This window comes from Rhinolophus hipposideros (assembly GCF_964194185.1).
Source record: "Rhinolophus hipposideros genome assembly, chromosome: 25".
Classification (NCBI taxonomy): domain Eukaryota; kingdom Metazoa; phylum Chordata; class Mammalia; order Chiroptera; family Rhinolophidae; genus Rhinolophus; species Rhinolophus hipposideros.
Window position 1 is genome coordinate 26,178,747 of NC_138071.1, and position 16,611 is coordinate 26,195,357.

Genomic DNA, 16,611 nt, shown 5'->3' on the forward strand with positions numbered 1-16,611 from the left:
AATAATAATGAAACCAGAATAATCTTTCTTCCCTTGAGAATGAGACTAGCTATCAGAGCAATTCTTTTTTCTGCAGTGGGGAAGAAGGACGATGGTTGGTGGCTGAGACACTGAAATAGAAAGAATATGAGTCCCCAGAAATACCACTTTAGATGATCTCTAGTCCAAATCTCATCATGATTTCCACTGATTGACAGTTACAGGAAATGAAGAATTAAAGCAAATATCTGGGTAATTAGGGCTGCCCCTCAAACCCTTTGCCTCTTACATCTGAACAGTGTTTTCTCAGTTGCCTGGATGCTGACCTCTGCTCCTACCTGTGTGCAGGCCGAGTGTTCCAGAGACCAGCACTAAAGGCAGTGTGCACACCTGAGGGACCTGCGATTGCAAAAGCCACACTGCTTCCCCTCTGCGTGGTCACTTGAGGACTAATGACTGTTGATCTGGATATCAAATGTCTTGCTCTCCAAGGGACAGAATGAAAATTGATCCCTTGGAGAGATGGACGCTTCTAGGGCTCACCTCTCTGATTCCCCACCCCATCTCTGTGCCCCCCGAGCCACTGTCATTGGAAGAACACCCAACCCACTTAGAGTCCCTGGGCTGCCTTGATCCTGCTACCTACTGCCTCATATCCTATTGCCTATTTCCTCTCATTATCCTCCCACTTTTCTGATATCTATGGACTATTTCATCCAACAATGGCAGAAAACAAATTCTTCTTAAGCACACATGGGACATTCACTATGATAGACCACATTTTGGGTCATAAAACACACCCTAACAAATTTAAAAGAAGTCATACAATGGTTGCTTTTAAACCACAATATAATTACAATAGAAAGCAGTAACAGAAAGATAGCTGGAAAATTCCAAAATACTTGGAGATTAAACAGCACACTTCCAAATAAGACATAGGTCAAAGAAGAAATCTCAAGAGAAATTTTAAAATGTTTTAACTAAATGAAAATGAAACTTCAACATCAAAATGTGTTTGATACAGGGAAAGCAGTGCTTAGAGGGAAATTTATAGCAAATATTAGAAAAGAAGAACAATCTAAAATCAGTCAGCTAAGCTTCCAGCTTAGGAAACTAAAAAAAAAACAAAAAAAACAAAAAAAACAAAAAAAAAGGTAAATGAAATCCAAAATAAGCAGAAGAAAAGAAATAATAAAAATTAGAGCAGAACCCAATGAAGTTGAAAACAGGAAATCAATAGAGAAAACCAACAAAACCAAAAGCTGATTCTTTGAAAATATCAATAAAATCAATAAGACTTTAGCCAGGCTAACTAAGAAAAAAAGAGTGAAGATCCAAATTATTAGGTTGGTGCAAAAGTAATTAATTGCAGTTTACAAAGTTAAAAATAATTGCAAAAACTGCTGTTACTTTTGTACCAACCTAAACTCACATCAAAAATGAAAGAGGGGATATCACTACAGATCCTACGGACATTAAAAGGATAATAAAGGAAGAGTGTAAACAACTCTATATCTACCAACTTGATAACCTAGATGAAATGGGCCAATTCTTTAAAAGACACAGTGTGCCAAAACTCATACAAGAAGAAACAGACAATCTGAATAGGCCTATATCTATTAAAGAAATTGAATCAATAATTAATAACCTTCCAAAAGAGAAAACGCCAAGCCCAGATGGATTCATTGGTGAATTCTACCAAACATTTAGGGAAGAAATTACACCAATTCTCTATAATCTCTTCCAGAAGATGGAAACAGAGGGAATACTTCTTAAGTCATTGACTTCATTAAAATTAAAAACTTCTGCTCTGGAAAAGACACTGTCAAAAGAATGACAAGACAAGCCAGAGACTAGGAGAAAATATTTTCAAAAGACACATCTAATAAAGAACTGCCATTCAAAGAACTCTTAAGATTCAACAATAAGAAAACAATCCAATTTTAAAATGGGCAAAAGACCTAAACACACACTTCACCAAAGAAGATACACAGATGACAAGTGAGCATATGAAAAGATATTCAACGTCATATGTCATTAGGGAATTGCAAATGAAAACAATGAGCTATCACTACATACCTTTTAGAATAGCCTAAATCCAAAACACTACCACCATCCAATACTGACAAGGATGGGGAGCCACAGGAAATCTCATTCATTGCAGGTGGGAATGCAAAATGGTACTGGCCACTTTGGAAGACAGTTTGGCAGTTTCTTATAAAACTAAACCTTCTTGACCATATGATCCAACATCACACTCCTTGGTATTTACCCAAGAGGTGAAAACTTATGTCCACACAAAAACCTGCATATGGCTGTTTATAGCAGCTTTGTTCATAATTACCAAAACTGAGAAAAATGTGCCTCGGTGGGTAACTGGAAAAATAAATTGTGGTCCATTCAGATATTGGAATATTATTCAGTGCTAAAAAGAAATGTGCCATCAAGTCATGAAAACACGTGGAGGAAAGTTAACTTCTTTCACTAAGTGAAAGAAGCCAATATGAAAGGCTATATTCTGTATGAGTCCAACTATAGCCTATGACATTCTGGAAAAGGCAAAATTATGGAGACAGTCAAAGGATCAGTGGTGCCAGGCGTCCAGTGAGAAGGAAAGATGAGTAAGTGGAGCACTCTGGGCAGAGAAGCTGCTCTGATGGTATATGATATCATAATGGGCAATACATGTTGTTATACATTTGTCCAAACCCACAGGATCTACAACACCAAGAATGAACCCTAATGTCAGCTATGGAGTTTGGGAGATAATAATGTGTCAATTTGTGGATTGTAACATACCAGGGGTGCCAAAAAGTGTATACACGTGACTTGTGGTCATCTTCTGTTATCGGTATATATTGAGTGTTACAATTTTAATACAGTTTTTTCCTTTCTCAAAATTTTTTTGGTGCCCTCTGTATGTACCACTCTGGCTCAGCTCTGTGACAGTGTGGGAAGCTGTCCATATGTGGCGGCAAGGGGTACATGGGAAATGTCTGTATATTGGGCTCAATTTTGCTGTGAACTTAAAACTGTCCTAAAAGGAGTCTATTAAGAAAAAAAAACAAACAAAACAAACCAAAACAAAATCCCACCATAGGACAAGTGATTGTTCAGACAAGAATCAGAACTTGAGTTACTTCATTTCTGTTACTGTCTGTCACCACTTGGACTTTTTGTTTACTTGACTTAAGTGCCTGTTACAGTTTCCTTTTAAAAATACAGGGGTTTAAAAATTAAATTTGTTTAACATTGAAAACACATACTATTTAAAAATAAGGAAACAGAGGGACCTGCAAGGTGTAATGTTTGTATTTGGGAAGTGCAGATTTCAATGAAAAATTTTCCTGAATTTGACGACAAATCCTTAAAACGGAAATGTCTTGCTTGTTTTCAAACTGAAGGATGAGTGGAGGCAACAGCGCTTATTACTGAGTATTAGATGCACGTTACTGAAAATAATTCCGTGGTGCAGAGGAGTGTCCACACGTACCCCCTCCAGGAGCCACGTAGCTGGCACCTGCTACCCACCCGGAATAGAAAATTGCCCGAGAAGCTGCGCTGCCTGCGTGTCCGTGGGTCGCTGTTCGCCTCTGTCTGTCCAGGGCGGTCCCCCCCCGCCCCCGCCCTCGGCAAAGCGACAGGGAAACGGCCCGTGATGTGGCCGAGGCCGGGACTGGGGCGCTCTTTGGGAAAAAGGGGGCGAGTTCCTGACCCCACACCTGTCTGCGGTCGCTGTGCGCCTTCGTTCTCCACCGCATCGTGTTTAAAACCAACTGCTAATTATGCCGTTTGTATTTTAGCCTCCCCGGACAAAATGTATTTGCTTCCCTTCTCCCCATCTCCCTCCAGGGATGGCTCAGGGCCATCTCTGGTGCTTCCTTGCCCAGGAATCCCTCGGACCCTCTCCGATGAAAGACAAATCGTGTGACCATCACACTCTAAGACCCTCCAAGATCCCACCCACCTTTTGGATTCTGCTGGATGTGGCCGCGGCTTGTTTTGCATGCAAATTACCCACAATGCTCCAGCATGGCTGCCTGGCGCTGTCTTAATCCCTCTGAACAGGGAAAAGGCTCCCTTCTTGACAAAGTTCCTATGTTTAATGGTTTTGTTTTTAAACTATATGGCTTACATAAGGCATATGTTCATGCACTGAAAAATACCTCTTCTATACGATAATCACCATAACTGTAAGGGGGATGGACCTTTGGAGACTTATATAGACAGTAGTGTAGGCTGTTACTTTGGCTGGTCCGAGTGCAGTGGTGTCTACAATTAATTGATCACAGCCAGTTACAGATTTCTTTGTTCCTTCTCCACTCCCACTGCTTCACTTGACTAGCCTTTTGCTGCCTGGGGGGAAAAAGGAAAACGTTTTTTTTTTTTCATATAGGACGGCCAGTGCTAGGTTTTGCCTGACGATTTCTTAGCCAGAAAACGTACTGTGCATGACGCCCGGCCGGCGAAGAGGACTAGTGGACAGCAGCAGACGCGGCCTTCGTGAGTCTGCACGGACCATGCTGAAAAGGGAGGTCCTCCAGCCTCTGGAGTGTTCCTCGAGAAGAGGTGTAGGTGACCTAGGGAGTGAACTGTGTCTCGTGCGCCTCCTTATCCAGTGTCAGGAGTGAAGGAGGGAGAGCAAGAGGCTTCTGGTATTGGCTTAAGCCTAAGGTCCTCCAAGATTTGCTTTTCTAGTAAAATGTAAAGATTTGAGGATTTTTAAAAACATCCCCTTTGTCTTTTCTAATGTCGGGCTTTTGCAAATCGAGATTATTTTGGCTTCAACTTAGAGTGTATGCAATGAGAGCAGGCTGTACCATGCAATATTTGGGATTTATTTACACTAAAAATGACTCGCTATCTGAATTTGACTAAGCACCTTGTTTTTTATCTGGCAACCTTGCATTCGTCACACAAGTCTCAGGAAAGAACTAACCCCAAACTCTTTTTCTCTCTGGGCTGGCATTGTTGCATTATTGGCCTTTCATTGTGGCTTTGCAGTTATTATTCTCTGGTTAGGAGTCTTCTGGAGACAGGACACATTTGTCATCGAGACTGATGGGACTGTGAAGTCCCCTGATCCATGGAATGACACCTGTCTAAGTGACTCTGCTCTCTGGGGGCTTAGTTTCTTAGTGTCCATGTTCACATGTATGTCACCGCCCATTACTTACATTTCTCCCCTGTCCCATCTCTCTCCCCCACTCTTCCTCTCTCATTTTATTATCTATCTTTACTTTTTTCTTTTATCTTTTTATTTTTGGGGGGGAGCAATGTTTCTACTGACTGGGACACCACAGCAGCTGGTTTCATTGGTTTGTTGCCATTGCTTCATTGTTGGTTTTTCACTGTGCTGTAGCAGAGAGAACTCTTGAAGACGAAAGGTTATTCTGACCCTGCAAGTAACAAACTCCCGTTAGCCTTGAGCTGCCCATGTGATCTCTCAGAAGCTGTTTCCTGATTTGCAAAATGGTAATGTCCGCCATTCTAACCTAACTGGGCTGTAAAGTGAAATAAATAACATGAAAATACCTTGTACCTTATAAGATACAATACACACATTGGCTTTCCTTTGGCAAATACAGAACATTGTGCCAACAGACTGTTATTGTCTCCCAGCATCGCTTGTTGCCATCATTCCTCAGACAGCCCTGTGTTAACTGCTGGTGTGAGACCATAACACCATTCACTGGCTTGAACAACCCGCTGTAATGAGGTGATTTGCCTTCTAAGTGTATTCCTGTTACCAAGGAAGCAGTGAGGTGTACAGGCATAGGTGTGATCTAGAATGAGAAGCCCACAGGGAACCCTCAGTCTCTCTAAGCCCAGGCAGGTGGTGCTCCTAACACCTTACCTCTCTGTGAGGTCGCCTCCAGACTAAACGAGATGGTACCCGTGGAAGGATTAGAGAAAGCCATGTGCTCGCAGGGTGACTTGGGTTGCCTGCACCTGTGAGGACAAACCAAACGGCTCCTTTATTATTAGATACATATTTGTCACAGGGTATACTACGCCTTTCCTGGTTCTGACGCTGTTAGGAATTTACTTCCATCTGGCAAAGGAGGAAGGAAGATCAGTGTAAAGATCTGTTTCAGGTGAGGAGGCAGCTAAACGGCTTTCTCAATGTTGCACAAGCACCTCAGGGTGGAAGCAGGATGAGAAAGTGGCTCTGAGGCTACTCCCTGGGTGTCCCACAATAAACTCCTACTTCTGCCACCTTCTCCTCTATTTTCAGACTCCTGGACTTGGTTTGTCTTCCTCCAAAATGTTTTCTCTTTGAGACTGCCCACATCCCTATCTTCAAAAGTTAACAGGATTGTCAACTTTGAAAATCTCCTAATTTTGTCTATTAAGTGTTGTATCATCAATATTAGTCTTTTATCTACTGATATACAAAACATTTAAAAATCCTTACATACCTTCAGACTTTTCTTTTGCAAATGACTTAAAGAATGCAGAAATTAAATAAAACCACACTCTATTAAAAAGTGGGAATAAAAGCCTTATTCACCTCCACATTTCCTTTCCTTGATCTCTTAGAACATACAGTATCTTTACCATGTCTGATGGGGTTTTTTTGTCTGTAATAGGTTTCCCCAAATGCATTGTTACCTCCTTGAGGGAAAGGACTATATTTTTAAATTTTTTGCATTCTCATCTCTCACGCCAGTGAGTCAAACATAGAAGGAACACTTGATAGTGTTGACTTTCCAACATTTTTAATTAAAATGAAAACAAGAACAATGTATGGATTTCACACCTAGAGGGAGGGGAGCTCTGCAAAAGACCAGTCAAGTGCAGTAGTGAGAAGGGGGGAAAGAGTAGAACGAGGAGTTCAATCTGTAACTGACTCTGAACAATCAATTGAGATAACTCACTACCTTCGGACCAGCCAAAGCCTCAGCTTAATGCTTGGAGTATTTAAAGCCCAAGAATTTGTTCATTTTAACCTTACAGTGGCATTGCGCTTACAGTTTATAAATGCCTGCCTTCACAGGATTGATGATCTGTATCCTCTAAGAATTCACCCAGAGCATCTACTTGTCAAAACACAGCATAAATGTCTTTAACGACAAGAATCGGGAGCGCTGCTGGGCATCCTGGGAAGAGACACGCAAATCAGCATCTCGTCACTAGGGCTCTGCTCCTCCCGTCCTGCACGTCTGTAGTGGGTCAGGAGTGGCTCCGCAGGCACAGGGCCTGGGAGAGCTGCCCAATCAGTGCGGATCGCCTTTGTCTATTTACCACGTGCGATCCTTGGGATGGGTCTGGAGAAAACTCTGGGCTGGAGCAGATCAAGTCTTGCGCTTCCCAATATCTGTAAAGCCCAGCAGAGCTCCACCCGCCTGGGCAGACTCTGTCCCCTTGGGAAGAGCAGAGGGGCCTCCCCCTTTCTCCAGATCCCTATCTTCCTCCTTAAATGCCAGCTGACGAGAGACAGAAACCAGCACAGGAACGTGAGGAGGCGGCTGACGCATGTCCTGGATGCGTCTGAGGACTTCAGGATTTACAGCGGTGAAAGCCAGCAGCAAAGATGGCTAAGAGAAGGCAGGCGGAAGAGACTTCAGAGGCAAAGCTCTGAAGTTCACCCCCGCCCCCATGCAAAGGACAGCAGGGGTGGGTCTGGAGCTCCAAGGCAAGTGGCTGAGGGGCAGCAGAGTTCTCAGCTCCTGAAGGAGCAGCCCCAATGGTCCAAGTGCAGGGGGGCACAGCAGGGCAGGCAGCTGCTGCTTTGAGGCCAGGTCTCCAGGCCCAGACAAAGGCGCCCCTGGGCACCCCTGATGGGAAAGCAGAATCGAGGAGGGTCTGATGCCTCCTGGTGCTCAGCACATGCAGGGCACACAGCAGCTGCTCGACAAATGTGCTGAGTGAATGACTGAAGATTAAGGAGAATGAACCCCAGGAAACGAGACTTAGGTAAACGTTGCCCTAATTTTCCAGAGGGGGAACATGAGAGTAAGGGTTTCATAAATTACAACCCATCTCTAAATGGATGCTGCTCTCTGGCAAAATTCCAGAACGGATTATTCAGTTGGTGGATGTGTATTGGGAGCCCATTTGAAACAAACAAGAACAAGTCACACATGAAAATAGTTCCTGATACTTTACTCGTTCTGAATTGCACCATCTCTCACTCGGCCTTTGTATGGGCTGGAAGTCAACTCAACAACCAAGTTCAAAGGCTGCTGATGGGGACGGACGCCACCCTGGCAGAGGCGGTCTCTGTTGCTGTGCCACGGGGCTGTTCCTTGGCCTGACCTTGTCTAACCTGTTTCCATCATCCACATGAATAAGACCCCTAAGGTAGCAAATCAAATTTATTGCTGACACAACAGGTAACGTGCTGTGAGAAGCAGGAAGGCACTAGAGGCTAACAGCATGGGCTCATATCCCATTATCTGTTCCTGAGTCCTAGCTTTCATCACTGACAAGCTATGTGTTTAGATAAGTTGCTTACTTTGCGTGAGCCTCAGTTTCTCTACCTATCAAGTGGGCATAAGCCGAGTATCTATCTTGTCGGAGGCTGAGGGGATTATTGAGAAGCCATGTACAGGCTTTAGACTAGCACATGAAGAAGTCCCATAAAAATGTTAGCTCTCAAGTTTCCGAAACATTTTCCCTGGCAGAACAGACACAAACTAATAAGAAACTAACAGATACAAACTAACCAGATAACAGACACAAATTAACAGAGCCGAAGTTTTCCCTTTCCGGTAAAAAATTTAAAAATCTGAACAGGTACCAGGTAAGAGAATCTCACCAAGAAAAAATGCAAATGCAAGTGCAGTGACACAGAAGGGAGCCATCACTGTCCCTGAGGTCTGCTCTGGTCAGTCAGGTGGTACCCAGAGACCAGGGTCAGTCTGGGGCCCCACATTTTAAAAAAAAGATATTGACAAACTAGCATGTACCCAGGGGAAGGTGACTAAGGTGGTGACATACACTTCCTTACACTTTCTCGACAGCAACATGCTTTCAATTAACAGTGGGTTCCACAAAGAGTTAAACAAAGAGTAACCTCATGACCCAGCCAGCCATTCCACTGGCAGGGACACCCCCCAAAGAACTGACAGCAGGGACTCACAAATCCGTGTACACATGTTCATAGCAGCACTTTTCACAATCGCCAAAATGTGAGAACAATCCAAGTGCCCATCAAAGCATGAATGGATAAACAAAATGTGGTCCGTCCATACAGTAAAGAGTAATGAAGTACTAAGACAGGCTATATTTTTGGGTGAACCTCAAACATATTATGCTCAGTGAAAGAAACCAGATACAAAAGGTCACATAGTGCATGATTCCTTTGATATGAGGCTGTCCAGAATAAGTAAATCCATAGAGACAGAATGCAGATTGGGGACTGCCAGGGGCTGGGGGAGTGACTGCTTAAAGAGTACAGTGTCCTTTGGGGTGAATAAAAGGTTTAGAACTTAGAGTATTGTGAATGTACTAAATGCCACTGACTTGTTCCCTTACAATGGTTAGTTTTACCTGATGTGAATTCTACCTCAATTTTTAAAAATGCTTTCATCTAACAGTGTCTCCTTAGATTCGGCCATGCTGACAATCCTGTGAGGGGAGTAGGATTGGCAGTGTTTTTCCTAGTTTTATGGGGGAGAAAAAGGAGGCTGGCAGTCGTTCAGGAGTGGAGTTTGCCCTGGACATAAGCTACGTGGGGGCAGACTGGGTCTTGAGCCGCGAGTCTCCAGTTCCAGGCTTCGGGCAGTGGCCAGTGTCCATCCCGCCCTGCGTCCTGTCATGGGGTGGTGGAGGTGTGCCAGCCTCCCACCCTGCCCTGCTGGGGGTCCCAGAGCCCTGTGGTCCTGTGGACAGCCCTGCCAGAGGCTGGGGGGCTCTGGGACTGTCTGTCAAGGTCCATGTTCCCTTGGCCCTTGGGCGTGTGGACCTGGTCAACCCCTGAGGTGTACAGTGCAGTCAGGGCAGGCCCTTCCTCCCCAGGATGCCGTGTGTGTGTGTGTGTGTGTGTGTGTGTGTGTGTGTGCGTGTGTGCGTGCGCACGCGCGGGAGACCTGCAGGGGACAGGTCCCTGATGCATTGTTGCTTCTTAATGTTATCTTAGGCAGACAATGGAATCAATTCATTTAGGGCAGAGAGAAGGGAGTTTTCCCTGATTTTGCCGTCACAAATGCCTCCTAAACCACCCAAAGTGCTTTCTGAGGGCAGGATTTTCCTTTTTCTCCTCCCATCTATGTGCCCTCCCAGGCTAGGTGACATTCTCTCAATCTTCCTTCCTGTCATTCAAAGTTCACCTGTGGTGGGTCCCATTTTTGCCACAGCTGCCCCCCACTTCCAAGTTGGGGGCTCGACAGTCTGACAAGATGATTTGTCGTGAGAGTCAGGAGCCTGTTGTCACCACCCCACACTTTCCCAGGTTCCTCTAAAGTCAAGCTGGTTTCTCACGTCACCTCCTGGTTTCTCAAAGCCCCAAACCCGGGCATCCCTGGGGCGCTGAGGTGAGGACTCCCTCCCTGCGTCTCAAAGAACCGGAACAGACACTCCTGTGTCTCACCTGCTCTCAGCCTGCGCATGCCGCTGCCCTGGGTCATGGGGAAACCAAACCAACACAACACCCTGGGGAAGTGACACTTAAAACTGTATGGAAAACAAAAATGGGTACAGAAAAGCCATGTCTTTGTCTTATGACCCACGACCTCATTCTTGCTTATGACTCACTAATGCTGCGGTGTTAGCTGGAAATCAAAGATCTCCCTTCTCAGAAAAACAAATAAATAATTTTTAAAAACGATCTCCCTTCTTGAGCTCCTCCTGCTGTTATTTAGAATTACAAAAATAAAACTAAATAACAACAAAAACCCCCAAACAAAAGAACACGACAGCCAGAGCTTCCAGTCCCATGGGTGAGGTGGGGTTGGGGTCGGCCTGACGTGGGCTCTCAGCTGAGCGGCCCACTGCAGCCAGGCCTCCCGTAGGCACGACGCTGGTGCAGTCTGACCTGTGACACTGGCTGTCTGAGTCGCTGGGATGCTCTAACAAAACAGCAGACTGGGAGCTTAAACCACAGACACCCCTTTCTCACATTCTGGAGGCTGGAAGTCCAAAATCGAGGTGCCCGCTGATTCAGATCTCGGTGAGGGCCCACGTCCCCGCTTGCAGGAAGCCCCCTTCACGCTGTGTCTTCACAGCACCTTTCCTCCGTGAGTGCACGTGGACAGGGAAAGCTCTGACGACTTTTCCTCTTCTTATAAGGACATGAATCCTACCGTGGGGGCCTCACCCTCAGGACCTCACCTAAACTCCCCAAAGACCATCACACTGGGGGTTAGGGCTTTGACACATGGATTTGGCGGGGGGACAGAAACATTTGGTCCCTAACACTGGTCCCCACTTGGATTGGCAGTCTGTCCAGACTGCTGCACTGGCTGCAGTGGTCCTTGAGTGACAAGGGGACTCCCTGCTCGGGCCCCACGATTGCAGCTCTCAGACATTCAGGTGCATGTAACTGACACTCCTGGACGCAAGTCAGTCTCAGGGCACCGGGTCCCGACGTGTGGCGCCATGGACACCAAGCCCAGAGACCCCTTCCTCCCTTGATCTATGTCCGTGGCTTGGCACATGTCTCAGTCCCTTAAAACATGAGCGTTTGCCTACAGTCCCTTCCCCCACTATCCTGTCAGGTGACATTGGTAGGTGTGGGGACAGTAACTTCAGGGTGACTTTCTGGACTTCCCCTGGAGACTATAGACCCACTTCCTCTCAGGCAGCACTTCCTAACTCACGCAGAATTAACCTATAAAAATACCCCCCTTGGGCCTCTCTGGAATTTGAAAGGACTTAGCCTGGCCTTGCCACCTCCTTTTCATGACTTCAGCTTCCGTGTCTTTTATCCCTCACAGATGTCATCCTTCTTTTCATAAGGAGGCCCCCTCCCTTGTTCCCACATCTGTGTTCTTTAAAAACAGAGCCTCACGGTACTGGACGGAAAGCCAGGCAGCAGCCTGGATGTACGGATCCCCTGGACAGGCTCCGCCTGGCCCTGGCTTTGCCACCTTGCTTCTCTCAAGGAAGCCTTCTCAGTCTTTCCAAAGAGCCAGGCGCGCCTTTCTCTGACCGCTCATGTAGCAAGTATGTATTTTAAACAGACCCTTTCTGAAAGCAACACTGATCCCTCTTCCCTCCTTTGGTTTTCAAACCAGCGGTGGGGGTGGGGGCTGGGAAGGACGGGTTGGGGGGAGGTAGAGACTTCAGTCTGTGATCAGAGCGAAGGTGCAGGGCCACGTGAAGGGGATGGGAGGCTGGGCTGGTGCCAGTGAAGGGGACAGTGTCTACACCTTGTGCGCATTGGGCAATGGTGTGAGAACAGAACATGGGGACAGTACTTTCTAACCCTTTGCAGTTTTGAATAGCTGGAAGTGCCCTGGGCCGGCTCTGCATCTTTGGACAAACCTGCCTCTTCTCTGGGCCTCAGTTTCCTACAAAAGGAGGGAATAGTAAGTGTCATGGCTTTGGTGGGGACAGCAGGTTCCGCGGGGCTCGAGCCCAGCTAGCCCATCTCCAGGACATTGCTGCTCCTTCCAAGACCCAAATTAGCCTTGGGGTGACCAAAAGAAAGTGATAAAAAATGTGGTGTGCTAGGTCTCCACGGGGTGTACTCCCGGGGGGTAGGGGGTCAGAGAAATAACAGGAAGGATTTTGACAAGGCCCCTCTCACTGGACACTGTGTCGAGACCCATGAAACGCAGCACCTGTGCCTGGCCGAGGGGCCACGCCTGCATTCAGATGTGGTGGAAGCCTGGCCCGCGGTCATGCAACCAGCAATCCAGCCGGCCAACCCGGCTCAGCCCAAGTTTCAGCATCAGCCTGAAATCTCCCGCTTTTCAAGGGAACTCAGCTTTTAAGCCTTTGTTACACTCAGGGCATCCTTTGTGATTGTTTGTTTCTTGGAATTATAACACAATCAGAAAACAAGTGGGTTTCACAGGTCTACAGTTTCTAACTGCATCCAAGCCTCAGATCCTCTTCTGTGGCCCACATACCGTGTTTCCCCGAAAATAAGACCTAGCCAGACAATCAGCTCTAATGCACCCTTTGGAGCAAAAATTAATATAAGACCCCGTCTTATTTTACTATAAGACCAGGTATAATAAATATAATACATAATATAAAACATAATATAATATAATATGATATAATTAATATAATACTAGGTCTTATATTAAGTTTTGCTCCAAAAGGCACATTAGAGCTGATTGTCTGGCTAGGTCTTATTTTCGGGGAAACATGGTAATAGCTACAACAATTTGTACTAGATCTGACATTTAAAAATTGGGGAATTTCACACAAAAATGTCTGGCTTTTCTTGAGAAATCTGAACAGCTACAGCAGGCCCCGATTCCCATGGCAACCAGTCCCCCCCAGGTGGGATGCAGAATTGCAAGTGTGCCCTGGTCACCACCATTCCCTACCGCCCGCATCGGCCTGTGTCCATTGAACTCACCTGCCAGGTTCCTTGAACACTGGTTTTCAACCTTTGACCCTGAAGGTGACCCAGCTCACCCCAATTATCTGAGTTCTGAGGATGCAGGCGGGGAGAGGGAGGGTTCCACTCCCATAGAGCCCACGAGGCCTCAATTTTCAATCCTACCTGAGCTGAGCCCACTTTCTTTTTCTACATGAGAAAAGCCAGGAAGAAGATGGAAGGGCTCTTTTCCCATGTGATTCTGTCTCCAAGCCACAGCCACCGCTTTCTAAAAGGCCTCCTTTTCAGTCTTTTCTAACAAGTGGTCCTTTGTCCTGCGCTCTGTGCCACAGAATCTCCACAACCCAAGGTGAGAGCATGTTGGATTACAGGACTGTGCTCCTTGTTGGGGGCTGAGCCGGGTGGTGTGAGTTATGGGAGCGAAGGGGTCTCTGCCCCAGGGGAGGCCTCCAGCCTGGTCCGCCCGAGGGTCTGGTTTCCCACTGGTTCATCTGAGCAGTTCTGTTCCTACGTGTTCCTACCTGCCACCCCCCACCCCCACCACTTGGCTTTCCCCTCCCCCCTCCACTTGGCACAGCCAGCTGTCACGTGAGTAACAAGACTTCAACAAGAGGTGCTTTACCTCAGTACAGGTCCCAGAGAATGCATTTAAATACCTCTGGTTTGTTATAATAGGAATCAAGGCATTACAGTAATCATGCCCTGCCAGGGTTGAATCCCTTTGCGCCCCCGAAAGGATCTTGGTAAGATGCACCTGTCACTTGTGCACTGTGATGGGCTCCTGGGGCACTTCCTGGGCCCACCCCCACCATCGGGCGGGCCAACACTGACAGAGGGACAGATGGGGTTGGGGAGGCATGGCTGCTTCCTCGGGGGCTGGGGAAGGAGCTAAGGGCACATGTGTCTCATCAAATACCCTCCAGCTAGCCAGCCGTGGCCTTGGGGCAGGGGGGTCACCATGGAGCCCCGTGGACCTGTGTGGTTTGCAGTCGAAGAAGCCAGGAAGCCTGATAAAGGAAGTCCCCGGCAGTGTCTTCAAAAGAATCCCATTTAAGCATGCTTTCTGTTTTGTTTTAGTTTAGTATTTCCCAAGCCAGATTACTAACAGAATTCGATTTTAATGGGGCATTTATCAACCCCCTTCAGATGTGTTCTGCCAACACATTTTGGGAAATGCTGGAGTTATGGAAAGAACAGTGGTTCTGGGTTCTAGTTCTACCTTCCTGATTTACTGGCCGTGTGGCTTTTGGCAAATCATTTTCTCGGACGTCCACTGCCTCTATTACGTGATGGAGGTCATCACACCTGTCCTGCCTACATGCAGGGGTGAAATGGGCTCATATTTGGGAGCTTCTGAAAACACACTAGGCCCCAACCCTGCCAAACCTGCTTCAGTAAGCCAGGACTGGGGCCCAGAAAGGTGAATTTCCACACAGAGATTCACACCCGCCATAGGGGGTATACCTTGTGTCTGCACACTGCTAGCTCAGTGTTCCAGAATACAGGACACAGAGATGAGCAGGTCCAACATAAAGGGGAACGGCCTCAAAGGGAGCATTTCAGGACTCGAGAGCGTCGCGCTGGTGTCTGAGGATCTGTGGCCAGTTCCCTTCCATACGCTGGGAGTCACACACCAGCTCAGCACACATGAGGTTAGAAGCCAACCACTTAGAAGAGGGCCATGCCTTCCTCAGCCTGAACTCCAAGCCTGGGACTCAGCTGCTCCCTGTGCAACCTGGAGCAACACCTACCCGCCCCATGATGACCATGTGCCAGGAACAAAGCTAAGGGCCGTGCTCAGAGCAGCACATCGAATCCTCACACAGACCCTGCACAGAGGGCTGTCGTGATCTTACAGATGGGAAAACAAGCTCTGAGTGGAGTTAAGAACGCACTCCAAGTCACACAGCAGAGCAGTATGGTCAGCTTGGACTGAGGCTTTGATGAGCAAAGGCCATGTCCCTGGTCCCTGGCAGGCACCCACTATCAGTCATGGAAGATCTGGTTCCGTTTTCTACGCTCACCTCTCCAGGTTTCTAAATACCTAGATACACCACGGGACAGTGACAAACATTCCTCAAGCTCGTACGAAACACAACCAATCCAAGTGACCCCTTGTCATCGTTTCTGCAATCAGTTAACGTTGCGGGGACAAGAAACACTTTAGAACAAGACTTAGACAAAACCCAAAGAGCGGACACTATTTGCTGATGACTCAAACAGACCAATTGTAAAAAGATGTTTTTGATAATCGGGGAAATCTGATCATTGAGTGCGTACTAGACAAATGGTTACTTTGGTAGTTGTGCTAAGGAACTATGGTTTTATAGAAAAATGGATTCTTGAGAATGTAGGGGTGACACATCTTGGAAGCATCATTAAAAAGGAAGGGATGGAGAAAAGGGGGAATGGATAGAGAAAATGTAGCAAATTTTTGATAATTTTAGATGGATAAGTAAAGGGCATTGGTTATACTATTTTCGTTTCTGGGTATGGATGAGAAGTTTCCTAAACAACAAAACCTCAACTCAGAAACCTGGACGCCATGCCAGTCTTCTCTGGTCCACTCACCTACCCAAACCTCCGGTCAGAGTCCTAGAGACTCCACTCCTTACCCTGCTACTGGACTGGGTTTTCTCCAAGGGAGATGCAATAGCAGAGATTGAGGGGCCTATGCCCAAACCCCAGCTCTGCATTTGCAGACATGTATCCTGGGGCTAGCGAACCCCACCCCCCTTTCTTCCCCTATAAAACGAACACACTAGAACCCACCTCACCGATCACGTAAATGGGATAATCGGCAAACTGCTCATACAGGGTCTGGCTTTTGGCAAGTGCCCTGTAAATGTTAATTGTCACTCTCATTAAAATCTCAATCTGATCAGGTCATTTTCAAGCTTAAAACCTTCCGTGGTTCTCCACAAAGTTCCAGGAGACAATCAAACTCCTGACTTACTGCAAAAGGACTCCTGCCCCTGGCCCTACCTCTTCCAGCCTCTACTCCCGTGCGTCAGTCGTTGCTGTCCTTTACTTGCGGTTTTCCATTTGCCTTGCAGTTTGACGCCTCGGTCCCTTTGTACCTGCTACGCCTCCACTTGGAAAGCTCACGTCGTCCTCCTCCTGGCTCCTGGCTCGGCCTCCCTGAAGGGCTGCTCTAGGCTGAGCCC